Here is a 12,484-nt window from a genome sequence, read left to right on the forward strand (position 1 = left end):
CATGGGCCAGCGTCAGGTGCCTAGCATCTCGCACAGGAAAACGTTTGCTCACCTCATCGCTTGCGCCCACAGATCAGACGTGCGCAAAAAACAGCAATTCGACTAATTCTCTTCCTCCCTGCTGATCTTGGTGCGGTTTGTCAGGCCTAAAGTAGGTGCAATGCTTCGGGGGCTCCACCTCAATACCCTAACCAAGGCTTCTGAAATAGAGCTGTGGCAGACTCATACATGCAGGTACACAGGAGTAACAGTAATTTTCTCTATAAGAGGCCAACAGCATTTTGATAGGCCCGGAGCATCTGGTGATTAGAGATTCGTTACCGGTGAAATTCACTCCCGTCTCGTTCTCTGTTGCCTGGCGATGGAAAGGGAAAGAGGATACCTAGTCAACACAACTGGATGCATTCAACCGAAATGTGTCTTCCGCATTTAACCCAACCCCTCTTAATCGGTCCCCGGGGAGCAGTTGTTGTTGGGGATTAACTGCCTTGCTCAAGGGCAGAACGGCAGATTTTTCCACCTTGCCGGCTCAGGGATTCGAACTAGCGACCTTTCAGTTACTGAACCGCTAGGCTACTTGCCGCCCACATGAGACATGTAGTATGTAATTCCTTACCTCGTGTGTAGCCTTATTCGGAGGGAGAAAGAGTTGTAACAGAGAGTTGTAACTCTCTCTCTCTTGCTGAGCCTGAGGGGAAAGCCAGATGAACACGACGGGCCTCCGACTTGTCACAGCAGTTCTTTTCATTTCTTCCCTCGGATGCGGTCGCGCCATGGGTAGCAGGCTCCTCCGCCGCCCCCCTGTTGGGGGTTAGAGCGCGAGCTCATTTCACGTGTGACTGGGTGCAAATTAGCATTAGCAGTGCTCCACCCTCCTCCCGCCGCCGTCCCTCGTCTCCCGCTGATCTGATGCAGCTCTTAGTAAGAATTACAGAAATAACTTCAATGCTAACATCCAGCATAGAAGCACTACTGAGGGCCTATGCCATTCCTACAGAAACCATAGTCGAGCTACAAGCCTCCTTGGTCTGATGTAACTCTGCTGTCGTATTGTACGTCAGTGCTAATGGCTCCACACTGAAGCATGTTTTGCAGAAAGTACATCAAATGACTACTGCTGTTATCTGACCCATCTCTCAGGCACTTTTGAGTCTGCTCTATACTACACAGCATTACTGCTTCTGGCTATGTAGCCCATCTCAGAGCTAGATGAAGCAATCCAGGTGAAAACCGGTGAAAGCGTGAAAGGTACAAGCCATTAAAAGATGGTATTTGAACGAATGACAAACTTCTGGCACCGATCTTGTCCAGAAGTTGGCCAGTGGCCTGGTTCTCCCATATGGTGTCATCACCTCTACTTTTGCGGCAAATTGGCAGTGAACACAAGCATATGGCATCATCAGTTTTCTGCCTGAATGTTAGTCAGGGTTCTCTTGTCTATACGCCTCTCCCTCAATCCTCCCTTTTTCACAGATTAATTTGTATTTTTTCTCTCTCTCTCTCTCTCTCTCTCTCTCTCTCTCTCTCTCTCTCTCTCTCTCTCTCTATCCATCTCTCTCTCTCTCTCTCTCTCTCTCTCTCCTCTCGTTCTCTCTCTTCTCTTCTCTTTCGCTCTCTCTCTCTCTTCTCTGCCTGCTTATACTTTCCCTCGTCACTCTTCTTAACTTGTTTGACACTATTTCTCTGTCTCTCTGGTCTGTCTCGGACTCTTTCGGTGTTCTCTTTCTCTCCCCCTCCGCCCCTGTTTTTCTCCCTCTACCATTTCCTCTCGACTTTCCAATATCAGATTCCTCCTCCCCACTGATCATGGCAGACACTGCAAACAATCTTAATAACCGCCTTTCAAAGATAACTACATAGCCCAGACAAGTGAAGATGACAATGATTTTTCTCCCGCCCGCCCGCCGATAAAACTGCCTGCAAATGGAGCGTTAAACCTGATTAAGGAAAGCTTCCACCGAACTGACTACACTGCCAGTTGTTCTTCCCATCTTTCTTTCTCTCGCTTTCTCTTTTTTTTCTTTTACCCACCTATCCTGGTGCATTTGCCGCCAACGGATGCCGTATCCCAGACACCCGCTCCCCTGGTGCCGCCAGACGCAAGGCTTGGCACATGAGTGACAGGTGTAGCCAAGAGGAAAAGCAAAATGTGCCACCGCCTCGCTCACGGCAATAGCAATCGCTGCTGCACTCTCAGGGCTAGGCTGACATACTGTATCTCTCCAGGCTGGCTCCTCTGCCTCCTCCTCTGGAGCCTAGCAGGGTGGAAGATAGCGGGGTGCCTGGCTGATAATATCCAGCACTTCGTCAAGGTATCACATTTCACACTTCACAACGTAATTGCCGATCAAATAAGAGATTATTAGTGTGCAATTAAATCCTACTCATAATGTTAGCCGAATTCAAATGAGTTTTTTCTTTTCCCCCTCCACACAAGTATCGTTATGCCTGGCTGGCTCGCTGTCATCCAAGCAGCTACACTTCATAGTGTCTCAATCCCCACCAGCTCTCGACTCACCTCTCCCCCTGGGGATGTTTTGTATCGGTTCTAGCCGAGAAATGTTTGTCTTTATACCAAAGCCTTGCATGGATAATGGTGGTCACAGCTCAAATTTTTTAAAAGTGTGTCCCTCTCTCTGCTGACGGCAGAGAGACTGTTTTTTTCGGATGGCGTGTGTGCGACTGTGTTGACAAGGCTGCCTGATGCGGCGGAGTTGACGGATGCTTGTGCGGCTGTGAGCCGAGTCTGTAGTCTTTGAAGCCAAAGCAAAACCCTGCTTTTTCTGCCCCATTTATATCAATCATTCATCACCAGAGGCCCTGGCTGTCTGTGATTAAAGCTCCACTACAGGAGGGCAACATGTGGATATGGATACATAATTCATACCCACAGACACCAACACTGGCACATATACCCACACACACACACACACACACGCACGCACGCACGCACGCACGCACGCACGCACGCACGCACGCACGCACGCGCGCACGCGCGCCAGTGCAACTGCAGTGCAGCTTAACCCTATATAGGCCACGTTATTCTTCTCTGTACACAAGCAGGATGCAGTGCATTTGAATTCAACAGTATGCGGTGGTGTGAAGGACTTAAGTAAAACTCAGTATTAGGAAGGTGTTTTGTATACTCAGTGTATATTCCATATTGCAATGAGACTGGCCTGTGCTTCCTGTATGTCGATCAGTATTGGGTGCTCAGGTGCCTGAAATGACCTTAACACGCAAGACTGAACCATAAACGGTACAACATTTAAAAACATGGAGAGGGTGGGGGGTTGAAGGTGTACATGGGGGCTATAAGGCCAGAAAAAAACAAAGCATTTCCATCTTTGCTTACCCATTCATCCATTCCTTGCTTCCTCTCCTCCCCTTCCTTCCTTCCCCATGCAGAAAGCATCATAGAGCCGGCCGGCCGACCCACTCTTTACCCCCCCACCTCCCACGCCGCCGCCACCACCCCCTCCACCGCCCACGTCAGGCTCACGTCGCCGCACTACGGCGCATCCCACCGCCCACGTCAGGCTCACGTCGCCGCACTACGGCGCATCACTCTCTCCCTGGGACGATGATCAAACGGAGGGGCCCCCGGCCTCTTTCGTGGAAGCCTTGCCGCCCCCCATGGCCACGGAGGCCGCACCACCACCAACCGCCCGTCACCACCCCCCGCCACCCACCTCACTCCACCACCCCCCGCCTGCCCAGCCACACCAGCCCTGGCTCCTCCCCTACAGCCTTCGAGGACTCAGGGAGCGGTGAGCCCAGCGGAGACGACCAGGTGGCAGAAGAGGAGGAGAATGAGGAGGAAGGTAGCGCCTTCGGCGTTCTGGAGGCGAGCGGAGAGGAGCCAGTTGGTAAATCAAAGCTCTTTCACTTCATTACCCATAATGCTGCTCTGCTCGAGGTCAGAGGTCAGAGTGGGAGGAAAGGGTTGAATATGGGCCTCTGACCTGACTCACGGTTTGATATGTCTCATTGCTACATCATAAAACATTTGAACAGGTCACTATCTGATATTATTTTCAAAGTGTGCTTTGCTTTCAGTTAGGACTAATCCAAATGTTAGGCAAAGAAATACCAGAATGCATTCTAAACCCAAGACTGTTGTTACGGTATCCTCCATTCTTTCAAAATATAAAGCTATTATCACATTTGAAAAGTTTCTCTCACCACGTAACTGATTTAGTAGAATTGGAAAACAGAAAAGCTGATGAGGTTATTGGCTTATGTCGGGGGATTGTTTCAAGCCTGAGTTGTTAGCTTGATAAGAATATCTCTTACCTTGTCATTGCTACATACTGATACGGAAACACGACTCTCTTTCTACACACTAAAATCCCTCTACTGCATTCTGGCCTTATAGCTAAACCACTCCACGATGCACCACACTTCAGAGACTGCTAGACGAACCCTTTACAATCAGTTTTTTTACCATTCCAAAGCTCTGTGACCCCTCAGTTGCCCAACAGCGTGCTGTGACACTCCTGAATTGATGGAACACAAGCCTCTGCACTTCCTCAGTCGCTTACCCCCCTTGCAGATTTATTCTCTTGTCAGCAGTGGACCGGAGTGCCCATGGCCTGTCTGCCAAGGAGACCTGGGTCTCCTGTCTGTGTGTGTGCATGCATGCGTGTGTGTGTCTAAGTCTATGTGTGTGTGATTGGGGGGAGGGTTTGCGGTGGGTGGATGTTTGTTAGCCAGTTCCATGGCTCTGGAAGTGAAGCAATACATAGTCTCTGAGCCGTAGCACCCACCCCCCCACAACTTAATCGCCATGCCCATAAAGATGCCCCGTAGATTCTAACCTCCTCCATCCCTCCAACTCCTTTTCCACAGTCGTTTCTCCAGGAACGCAGCGGCTGTCCCGGCGGCTTCGGTTTTGCTCACGGGGGTGACGGCGAGAATCGTTGAAGAGACAGCCTGACGTCTTTACGACTTATTCAGTGAGCCGCGGTTCTTTGCTCGCCGATCATTTCTAATCTCGGGGTGACCGTAAAGCTGCTCCTCAGAGAACACCGAGCCCCGTAAGAGAGAAACGGTTGCAGGTCATTACCTCACGTACTGTGAGAGTAGCCACTTTACCCCGTAGGGAGACAGCCAGGGTACTCCTAGATTTACAGCAATGTTCTCTGGGACAAAGACTTGGAGATAGCCATCGCCCAATCAGTAGAAAGTTAGCGATCGCCCAATCAGTGGAAGAGATTAGCTGTTTCTGTGGTTATTTACCTGCCCTCGTCACAAAGTACTTAGTGCCATTATTATGGTCTGCACACTATTATGTAGCCACTACAGGAGGGTTCACATTATGCAGATGAGCTCCAGATGCAGCTATTTGAGGCTGGGGTTAAGAGGGCGTGATGAATTGTTATGAACCGTTGTGAAGTGGTATTAAGCATTATGAATCGTCTCCTCCCCAGACCCCACAGCCGCGGCCACCACCATCCCCACGGCGGAAGATCGCTCGTCGTGTGACAACACTCCCTTCGGCTGCTGTCCCGACGGCAAGACGGCCTCCAGCAGCTCTGAGGGAGCCAATTGCCCCCGTAAGTAACCCCAAAACCTCCCTCCTCTTCCCCCCTCCTCCCGCTCCCCTCCCCGACCTCCCCACCCCCCTTCTTCAACTCCGTAAGGAGGCACACATTTTGAATATGAAACATTATGCTCATATTGAATCTGGAGCTGCATTGCTTCGTTCTCGCCACGCAAACGGCAACGTAAATAGTCACTACCGTCCATGAAGTGCATTATGTCAAACCACATTTGCAGCACGCCACATCACGAATGAGGAAACGCATCGTGAATATCCTTGTATGTCGGCTGTGGCAAGGCGCTAATGATGATGTCACACCCGCCCATCACCGATCGATTGATAGCTCATTCAGCCAAACTGTTACCAATAATAGAGCGTCTCGCGCCTTAATCAATATGCCGGACCTATTTCTCCTCCCGGGTTAAGCCTGTCACCCAGATATCACAGTCATTAGGATGGAAATGACAAGTCTGTGGCGACCAGCCAGGTGCGATATCTATCAGCGGAGCGTCTCGCTCTATTTTTCTCCTGTATTGATAAAGTGTCAGTGATCTCTCTGAGAGGAGCTAACCGCTAGTCGCTAACACCTATCGTCTGAAGCCTCAGATGGCAGCGTTTATCGGGCGATATGAAGTTATCAGAAGGTGTGGAGAAATTGTAGTGGTGCACCGTTGGACATAGTGATTGTGTTTTTTGTTCCGTTAACCGTACAAATCCCCACAGTACACCAACAAGAAAATGATGCATCCGCGTAGTCGCAAGATTTTATCCGGGGTAGCCAAGTTGAGCATCTGTGGGAGTGATTCTAATTACTAATACTTTGTTGCCACATCATTTAACCATCTGAGAAGTGTAGTACTGTATGTTATGCTAAGTTTTATATATTTGAATGAAGAAGTCATGTGCATGATTTCCCATGTAATACCACACTTCCAATGCAAGTTGCAAGAGGCGAGTTAAACTTCGACGAGGCCTTGTAACTTTCACAGTTCAAAGTGATCTGATAGTCATCCCTCTCTTCGTCCGTCACGGATCCTGCTCGTCTGATGTTTGTCTTCTCGATCTGATCTATCTCTCTCCTCCCGTCTTTTTTCTCCTTCCCATCCAAACCTCCCCATGTGCTCCTTGTCGATAGCCGCCCCGTTAGAATTGAATCGATGTGCGACCAAAACAAGTCCTTATCATTGTTATCATGCAATTCTAACCAGCCTATGTTAGTCACCGGTTTGGCGACATTAGGAGACAATTATGGCTATCTGTCACGATAATCATACAAGTGCTCTTCCCTTTTTCCCAGGCAAACTCCGAGCAGGGCACCATGATTGATTTGGGCAATTTGTTCGGCGAGCCACGGCATGAAACCTCAGCATCAGTGCCTCCACTTCTCCTTCTCTCCTCCTTTCTGCTTTATTATACTCTTCTCTTTCACGTTGTCTTCAGTGTCGCTGGCACTGTGTTGGCGGAACAGAAGCGAGAGGCCATAGGGGGTTGATGGGTTTTGAACAGGGAATGGGGATGTTTAAGGGAAAATGGGGGAATGTCTTTGCCAAAGCCAGGGACTTTGAACAGTTTCTTCATTTTAACTCTGTGTGTTGTCTGTCTAACTTTCTCTACTCAGTCCTCCGTGCCTCTGCCAACTTTTGGGACGAGTCTCGGTCTGGTAAACTCCAGTCCATTCCTCCACCCCTTCCGCTTCTCCTCCTCCTCCTCTTCCCTTCTTCTTTCACTCCTCCATATCCCACAATCCACACTTTCCACTTTCACCGCGGCCAGTCACAGGCTCCACCCCAACTCCTACAGCCCCACACCACCCAACCACACCAACCACCAACCATCAACAACGACCACACTAACCCTCCCTTCCCACATCATATGCACACACACTCCATCACTAACCCAACTGGCACTAAACCCAACGTCACTGTCTTGAAGCTGAGGGCGGGTGGTTGGAGGCACCGCATGCCTACAGGCACGGGAAAGTAGTGTTTTTTTCTAACATGTGACACCATTTCTCTGCCAGCCACGCATGAAGAGTTCAGCGCTTCCTGCACCTAGACCAGGTGGAGGGCCAGGAGGTGTTCTACGCCTGAGAATGAGGGATCCAATCTGACTGTTTTGGGGAGATCACGGCAGAGCATCAGAGTGCTGTAAAGTAGCATAGCCACTAGGAGCCATAGATAGGCTACATTCAGTGGTTCATCGTCCAGTGCCCTGTCGAGAAAGTGTAAACTTTGTCAAAGATAGGGGCTGTGCGCGTGCATGTATGTCTACTCGCCTCAACAGCCACGCCAGCTGTTGAATTGGTATCACTGGCCCCGCCGCGGCCTAATTACTCGCCTCACAACACTGTGTGTCTGGTGTCGTGTGCATTCGTACTCCTCGCAGGGCGCAGTTGTGGCATTAGATAGCGACACAATGGCCCCCTCTAGCCCTCTGTGTGTGTCTGGGTAGAGACTGTGTGTGTGTTGTCTGGTTAGATGACTGTGGTGTGGGTGGTGGTTGTGTGTGGTGTGTGTGTGTGTGTGTGTGTGTGTGTGTGTGTGTGTGGTGTGTGTGGGTGTGTGTGTGTAGTGTGTGTGTGTGTGTGTGTGTGTGTGTGTGTGTGTGTGTGTTGTGTGTGTGTGTGTGTGTGTGTGTGTGTGTGTGTGTCTGGTAGAGACTGTGTGTGGATATCACCTAAGGTGAAAACTAGTGTCTGGGTCAGTGTGCCGGTGGGGGGATTTTGAGAGGCCTGGCTTGTGTCTGGGCGCACACACACTGAATGTAGACACAGATTGGCTTTGCCACACTACCTGCAGTTCCATCCTCCACACAGCAGGGGCTCCCTGTGTAATAATTCCAGCATACTATTATGGATAATGGAATACAGTTTGGAAAGAAGTGGAGTGGGAGTGTTGTCTCTCGCTCCCGTACGAGCCATGTTAAGTGAACAGAGGAGGAAGAGAACAGCAGAACTAAGTGTACGCTTCAAGATCATTTGAAATGTGGGTTAGCAGCGATAAGCACTGATTCAAATTAGGTCAGGCACTTGGTACAGTACCGTATGTCTCCCTTAAGGTATCAACTTGAGTCGGTCGAGTGAGATCCATTATGAATGTTATTCTCTGTTTAGTAGGGAAGCATGAAGCCATGTGGATGGTGTACAGTTCAGCTATTTCCTTCCTGACAATGATTTAGACCTCGTATGGGCACCGAAAGCACACACACACACAGTGTGAATCGGAAGCTAAACCAATCAGCAGCCAGCGTGCATCATGCTTACCTGACATTTACAATTGTCTCTGAAAAATAACGTGTTCATGTAATTATTCCCCAGCTCCAGTTAACTGTCAATTTGTGCACCCAGACTAGGCCCAATGGGGTTCTACACAGTTGTAGACCTATCCACTGACATAGGTGCATCCCAAATGGCACCCTACTCTCTATATAGTGCATTACTTTTGACCAGGGCCTATAGGCCTCTGGCCYAAAGTAGTGCTCTGTGTAGGGAATAGAGCCACATTTGGGATGTAGATAAAGTCTTCCCCATTCTTCTGGAGAATGAGTTCACTGCACTCAAATTGAACGAGCCACTGCACAGAGCTTATTGCCTCGCTCATTGATCATTGCTGGGTTTTTATTAGGCACAAAAAGGAACAAACGGACTGAAACAGAGTACCTGAACTTGTCCAATAAGAAATGCTTGATTTAGTTCTCCTTTGCAAAATGTATTGCTTTGGTGTGTACTAATCACTGTGTGTTTCTTCCTCCCTGGCTCAGCTGAATGAGTTGTTCCGGAAGTCAGAGGTGCAGAAGGACTTCATGAGTGTCCGCGTCCGCAGCCTGGCTCCCAGCAACTCCATCTTGGCCTTCGTCGAGGCCCACTTTGACTCAGGTAACACAGAACAGGACAGTTTTGGGGAAAATCGTGGTAAAAAGAAGAGTTGGGTTCAGTGGCGAAGGTGCATTAAGGAATTCAGATATGACGTCATCTTTTCAGCACTATTCATGGCCATCTGTTCACGAAATCATACAAGTGCTCTTACCTTTTCCCAGGCAAACTCCGAGCAGGGGGCACCTGAATTGATTTTGGGCCAATTTGTTCGGCGAAGCCAAGGCAATGAAACCTTCAGCTATCAGTGCCTCCACTCTCTTTCTCCTCCTTTCTGCTTAATTATACTGCTTCTCTTTCAGTTGTCTTCAGTGTAACGCTGGCACTGTGTTGGCGGAACAGAAGCCGAGAGCGGCCATAGGGGTGTCTGATGTGGGCTTTTGAACAGGGAATGGGGATGTTTAAGGGAAGATGGGGGAAGTGTTCTTTGCCAAAGCCAGGGACTTTGAACAGTTTCCTCTTCATTTAACTCTGTGTTTGTCTGTCTAAACTTTCTCTACTCAGTCCTCCGTGCCTCTGCCAACTTTTTGGGACGAGTCCTGGTCTTGGTAAACTCCAGTCCATTCCTCCACCCTTCCGCTTCTCCTCCTCCTCCTCTTCCCTTCTTCTTTCACTCCTCCATATCCCACAATCACACTTTCCACCTTTCACCGCGGCCAGTCACAGGCTCCACCCCAACTCCCTACACCCACCACCCACCCACCAACCAACCAACCACCAACCAAATCAACAACGCGACCACACTAACCCTCCTTCCCACATATGCACACACACTCCATCACTAACCCAGACTATCACTACCCCAACGGGTCACTTCTGAAGCTGAGGGGCGGGTGGGTTGGAGGCACCGCATGCCTCACCAGGCACGGGAAGTAGTGTTTTTCTAACATGTGACACCATTTCCTGCCAGCCACCATTGAGGTTCAGCGGCTTCCTGCACCTAGACCAGGTGGAGGGCCAGGAGGTGTTCTCACACCCCTGAGATGGAGGATCCAAGTCTGAGCTGTTTGGGGAGACGCCAGGAGCATCGGAGAGTGCTGTGAGTAGCAGCAGCTAGGAGCCATAGATAGGCTACATTCAGTGGTCATCGTCAGTCTGTTCGAGAAACGTGTACTTTGTCAAAATAGGGCTGTGGCGCGTGCTGTATGCTACTCGCCTCCAACAGCACATGCCAGCTGTTTGAATTGGTATCACTGGCCACCGCCGAGGCCTAATCTACCGCCTCAACAACACTGTGTGTCTGTGTGTGTGTGCATCGTACTCGCTCGCAGGGGCCAGTTGTGCATTAGATAGCGACACAATGCCCCCTCAGCCCTCTGTGTGTGTCTGGTAGAGAACTGTGTGTGGTGTGTGCTGGGTGAGACTGTGTGTGTGTGTGTGTGGGTGTGGTGTGTGTGTGTGTGTGTGTGTGTGTGTGTGTGTGTGTGTGTGTGTGTTGTGTGTGTGTGTGGTGTGCGTGTTGTGCTGTGGTGTGTGTGTGTGTGTGTGTGTGTGTGTGTGTGTGTCTTGCGTAGAGACTAGTGTGTGGATATCACCTCAAGGTGAAAATTAGTGTCTGGGTCAGTGTGCCGGTGGGGGGGATTTTGAGAGGCCTGGCTTGTGTCTGGGCGCACACACACTGATGTAGACACAGATTGGCGTTTGCCACACTACCTGCAGTTCCATCCTCCACACAGCAGGGGCTCCCTGTGTAATAATTCCACGCAACTATTATGGATAATGGCATACAGTTTGGAAAGAAGTGGAGGTGGGAGTGTTGTCTCTCGCTCCCGTACGAGCATGTTAAGTGAACAGAGGAGGAGACAACAGCAGAACTAAGTGTACGCGTTCAAGATCATTTGAAATGTGGGTTAGCAGCGATAAGCACTGATTCAAATTAAGGTCAGGCACTTGGTACAGTACCGTATGCTCCCTTAAGGTATTCACATTGAGTCGGTCGAGTGAGATCCATTATGAATGTTATTCTCTGTTTAGTAGGGAAGCATGAAGCCATGTGGATGGTGTACAGTGTCAGCTATTTCCTTCCTGACAATGATTTAGACCTCGTATGGGCACCGAAAGCACACACACACACAGTGTGAATCGGAAGCTAAACCAATCAGCAGCCAGCGTGCATCATGGCTTACCTGACATTTAAATTGTCTCTGAAAAAATAAACGTGTTCATTTAATTATTCCCCAGCTCCAGTTAACTGTCAATTTGTGCACCAGACTAGGCCCAATGGGGTTCTTACACAGTTGTAGACCTATCCACTGACATAGGTGCATCCCAAATGGCACCCTACTGCTCTATATTAGTGCATTACTTTTGACCAGGGCCTATAGGCCTCTGGCCTAAAGTAGTGCTCTGTCGTAGGGAATAGAGCCACATTTGGGATGTAGATAAAGTCTTCCCCATCTTCTGGAGAATGAGTTCACTGCACTCAAATTGAACGAGCCACTGCACAGAGCTTATTGCCTCGCGCATTGATCATTGCTGGGGTTTTTATTAGGCACAAAAGAGGGAAACAAACGGACTGAAAGCAGAGTACCTGAAACTTGTCCAATAAGAATGCTTGATTTAGTTCTCCTTTGCAAAATGTAATTGCTTTGGTGTGTACTAATCACTGTGGGTTTCTTCCTCCCTGCCTCAGCTGAATGAGTTGTTCCGGAAGTCAGAGGTGCAGAAGGACTTCATGAGTGTCCGCGTCCGCAGCCTGGCTCCCAGCAAACTCCATCTTGGCCTTCGTCGAGGCCCACTTTGACTCAGGTAACAGCAGAACAGGACAGTTTTTGGGGAAAATGCGTGGTAAAAGAAGAGTTGGGTTCAGTGGCGAAGGTGCATTTAAGGAATTCATGAGTACTTACTATTCGTCATCTTTTCAGCACTATTCAGTTCATCTTTTCACCACTATTCATTCATCTTTCTCAGCACTATTCATTCATCTTTTCAGCACTATTCATTTCATCTTTTCAAGCACTATTCATTCATCCTTTTCAGCACTAATTCATTCATCTTTTCAGACTATTCATCACTTTTTCAGCAATTTCATTCTATTCAGTCATCTTTTTCAGCACTATTCATTCATC

General features: G+C 49.2%; 1 pseudogene; it reads left to right on the plus strand.

Annotated features, from left to right (window-relative positions):
• Window positions 1–12,484, plus strand: part of LOC111966913 (agrin-like) — a 164,712-nt pseudogene that overhangs the window by 112,800 nt on the left and 39,428 nt on the right.

This window comes from Salvelinus sp. IW2-2015, linkage group LG7, assembly GCF_002910315.2.
Source record: "Salvelinus sp. IW2-2015 linkage group LG7, ASM291031v2, whole genome shotgun sequence".
In the NCBI taxonomy this organism is placed as follows: Eukaryota; Metazoa; Chordata; class Actinopteri; order Salmoniformes; family Salmonidae; genus Salvelinus; species Salvelinus sp. IW2-2015.